The sequence below is a fragment of the Lates calcarifer genome, unplaced genomic scaffold (assembly GCF_001640805.2).
Source record: "Lates calcarifer isolate ASB-BC8 unplaced genomic scaffold, TLL_Latcal_v3 _unitig_1522_quiver_2050, whole genome shotgun sequence".
NCBI lineage: Eukaryota > Metazoa > Chordata > Actinopteri > Centropomidae > Lates > Lates calcarifer.
The window spans coordinates 1-4,315 of NW_026115581.1; the positions used below are offsets into that span (position 1 = coordinate 1).

Sequence of the window (4,315 nt, forward strand, 5' to 3'; positions counted from 1 at the left end):
CCTAACCCTAACCTCTGGTTACAAGCAGCTAAAAGCTGTAACCCTAACCCTAACCCTAACCTCTGGTTACAAGTGGCTAAAAGTCGTAACCCTAACCCTAACCCTAACCTCTGGCTTCAAGTGGCTAAAAGCCATAACCCTAACCCTAATCCTAACCTCTGGCTACAAGCAGCTAAAAGCTGTAACCCTAACCCTAACCCTAACCTCTGGCTTCAAGTGGCTAAAAGCCATAACCCTAACCCTAACCTCTGGTTACAAGCAGCTAAAAGCTGTAACCCTAACCCTAACCCTAACCTCTGGTTACAAGTGGCTAAAAGTCGTAACCCTAACCCTAACCCTAACCTCTGGCTTCAAGTGGCTAAAAGCCATAACCCTAACCCTAATCCTAACCTCTGGCTACAAACGGCTAAAAGTCGTAACCCTAACCCTAACCTCTGGCTACAAGCAGCTAAAAGTCATAACCCTAACCCTAACCTCTGGCTACAAGCAGCTAAAAGCTGTAACCCTAACCCTAACCCTAACCTCTGGCTACAAGTGGCCTCTGGATAAAAATATTCACTTTCATAGAATATTAAATAGACTGACAACATATTCAGTATTCAGAAGTATTTATTTGAGTAAGATAATCCTCTGAAAATTCAGTGTTGCAGCAGCAAAAAAAAAGGTATAATATTAAGAAAATATGAAATAAGATAATATTTAACAATGTAAAAATTATAAACAATATGAACAATATAAACAGGACTGTGTATGCCAGTAATAGATGGGATTTGAGTACTAATATTGCTCTGTTTGAAAGGAAAATACTAAAATGAAACACAAAATCTAACTAAACTCACAAACACTGCGTGGAAGTGTGAGTGTGTGTCTCTGGACAACAAAGGTAAGATGGCATCACAGTATAGTAAGGTGTGTGTAGTAGTAGTGTTAATCAAAAAATGTTATAGTACGGAAAGGCTTAAAAAACCTTCAAAAAATGTCATGGTACAGTAAGGCATGAAAAAACATCAAAAAATGTTAAAAGCGTCAAAAACCATCGAAAAAAGTCATAGTATAGGCATCAAAAAAATGCCATAGTATAGTAAGGCATTAAAAAGCATAAAAAAAAAGTCGTAGTATAGTAAGGCACCAAAATTGATCAAAAAATATAGTATAGATATCAAAAATGAATGCAGATAGCTTAGGAAAGGAAAAATAGATTTATTGATCAGTCTCTGTGATTCACACGTGTTCTTGTCTCTGCGGGAGGAGAAGACGACAGCAGCTGAAGACCTGAAGTGGATGAAAGAAAACAAGTGTGTTACGAAGCTGTTTATCAGATAAAAGACCTCCACCATCTAACTGCTGTGAACAGTGTTGGTTTCCTGTTGTTCAAGTGAAAACACTGTGTTTCTCCACCATCTGTAATGTGGCCATGGGCACATTTTCCAAACACTAATATGTCTTTATTGAACACCTGTGAGAACATTCAACTGCTCATGATTCAAGTATTTCATTAATAACTGTATCACAAAGATGCTTAGTGGACATCATGACCACTTAACCCTGACCAGCTCTAATAAGTGTTTCCTTGTGGTCAAATGTCATTATCTTTGCTGTCATTTGTTAAATGTTGTCTGGAATCAAATCATTAAAAGTGTCTTCCTAAACTTGAGTTGCATTTCTCTATTCTGAAACTGATGTTATACTTTATATATATGTATATATTTTCTGGTTTTATATTTATTTTTAGGGGTTTTAGGAGCTTTAATTTGTTGATGTTTGTTCCAGACTACAGGTTTTAAAGAGTCAAACTGCAGCTGAGATAATGACTGAAAACAATAAACTTACACTCATCTTCTGCAGATATCTTCATGTTGTTCTTTATGAGCTGAAGTCTGAGTCCTGTGATGAAAAATCAGACAAAGCAATAATCAGAAACTGTGTGTGGACTAACTAAAAATGTCACTACAGCACCAAAAAGTCAAAGTCACAACACTGAGCTGTACCTGGAGGAGAGGAAGTAAACATGGCTCCTGTTTGGTGTAACATCATCTCCCTGCTTGATGAGGCAGAATCCATCGTCTCCAGCTCTCAGGCTCAGATTAACTCATCTGTCTCTGCAGCGTGGGAACTAAAATTCACACAGAAAACAACATGTCAACATCAGACTGTATACGTCAAACATCTTTGTTAGCATGTTTATAAAGAGATGTAATATACCTTTATCTTACAAACTGGTCACAGCTGACAGTCCCATCAGGTGAGGTCCTATCAGGTGAGGCTGTGTGGTCAGCTGGGATTCAGTCAGAGAAAGCCTTCCAATCAGAAGGAGTCCTCGTGCTGCAGACCCATCAGCTTCTCATCCTCTGTCTGCATCCACAGCTGGAAACAAAAAGCAGAACATGACGTGGTTAGTTCATATTTCAGCTTTGGAGTGCGTCAGTATAGTAAACGTTATTATAGTTCAGAGGTTTAAATATTGACTATCTTAACCCCTGTGGTTAACTCTCCCCCTGTCTGACCCACACCTTCTATCTACACCTGATGTTGAGCCTTGTCATCTCACCTCTGTCTGATCCTAATTCAAACCCTTAATAAAGGTAATCAATAACAGAATGTTTGGTTTCCTTTTGTTATAAATTCACAGTAGCTGTTTTCAAAGCAAGAGTGAGAGAGCAAGAGACAAGTGAATACTTCCTTCAGCACTGAGAACTCACAGAGTCAGCCTAATTCAAAGTTTATACATTATTGTCAGAATTACATCTGCCTTATCTAACTATCACCTAAGATACTGTAGTAGTAATAGTAGTAGTAATACAATTAAATTTTCCCAGTGGATCATAAAACGAGGCCTCTGCACTGCCTGTGTCTTTGTCAACTTCATCTGGACTTCATCCTCTCCTTCATCCACAGCCTAAGAACAACAACAACAACCAATAAGGCTGTGTTGCAGCCACAGGACCTAGCATAAACAGATTTAAAGAGCAGGATGATTTTAATCTGAAAGAATACTAGAATAATTTGGATGCTCTTCAGTGGCTTCACTGATACTGGGTCAAACTGCCAGCTGATCTGTTTTAGATTAAGGGATAATATATAAGGCAACAGTCACAGTATTTTGTAAAATTACAGTATTCCAAAATAATAAAATAATTCAAAACACTTTAGTTTAAAACCTAACCTCTTCTTTCAGAACTGAAGAAGCCTTTTGGATGAGAGGTGAAACCAAGAAACCAAAAGAAGTCTAGTTGCCCTCAACTTCAACACCTAAGACTACCATGACCTGAGAACCCACACAGACACTTTGTCGTTAGCCGTTGTTAGCTGCTATTGTACTGCTGTTCAGTTACAGAGGTACAAACTCCAACACAGCAAAGAAAAAACAATAACTTTTACGTTACTTAGTAAGCTAAAGACACTACCTGAAGACACTAGTCTTTAAAGACACTAATCTTTATGCTAATGTATAGTGTTTAGTTAAAGACACTAGTCTAGCTAAAGAAACTAGTCTTTAGCTAAACACTATACATTAGCATAGCCGCGTAGCTAACGTTACCTTTAACGAGGTGGTCACTCACGAGGCTTATCCGACACCAAGTGGCGTTTTTGGTCAGCTTCTTTCATTTTCTTCGCTGTGAAAACCAACCTGTGGTACTCGATAAAAGTTTAACGTGTTTACTCAGGTTTATGGATTCGAACAACCGTAAACAACGCAAACCGTCGCCGTTTCGAAAACCTGCGAGGGCGTCTCTCCGTCTACACAACCACTTCCTGCCGCGCAGGGGCATTCCGCTGACGTCAGACACAAACAAATGATTGACGTGTGTTCTGTCCAATCACAATCAAGAAGTGCTGTCCCACCATTTCCGTAATCTGAAATGTTGTGTTTTGTTTGACCCTCAGCGCCACCGTGTGGTGAACTCCAGCACAGTAAAGGACAGTTTTATTGGACCTTAAAAGGCTCTAATGGGCTGAGTGGAGTTGCTAAATATAATGTATTATAATGTATAATGATTGCGACACACCTGCTGGTTTATTAGCTTTATCCAGGCAGGTGGCCAACCAAAAATTAGAACACAGTGAGAGCAACATTTCCTCCGGGACAGACAGAGGGACAGACAGAGCCCATGCCGGCAGAGCTGAGGAAATAGGCGCAGTGTGAAGGCGACGTCCCGGGCGCTTTTTATTGTTATCTAACGGGATCAGGGCACATCTTCAAAGCTTCAGAGATAAAGAGCCCCCAAGAGGCTGAAGGGACCACTGCCTTCACAGCGACAGATCACCGATAAAGGAGACAACCAGGCCCAGCCTCTTATCTGCATTGTCATATAAC

General features: G+C 39.8%; 1 long non-coding RNA gene across 1 annotated transcript; it reads right to left on the bottom strand.

The window, feature by feature from the left end:
- Positions 1–618: 618 nt before the first annotated feature.
- On the bottom strand, positions 619–3,760 carry LOC108889324 (uncharacterized). Its single transcript, XR_001961963.2, has 5 exons — positions 3,539–3,760; positions 2,203–2,364; positions 1,989–2,113; positions 1,831–1,884; positions 619–1,272 (listed from the first exon to the last, which is right to left on the bottom strand). It is a non-coding gene; the product is annotated as an uncharacterized LOC108889324 (long non-coding RNA).
- Positions 3,761–4,315: the final 555 nt, after the last annotated feature.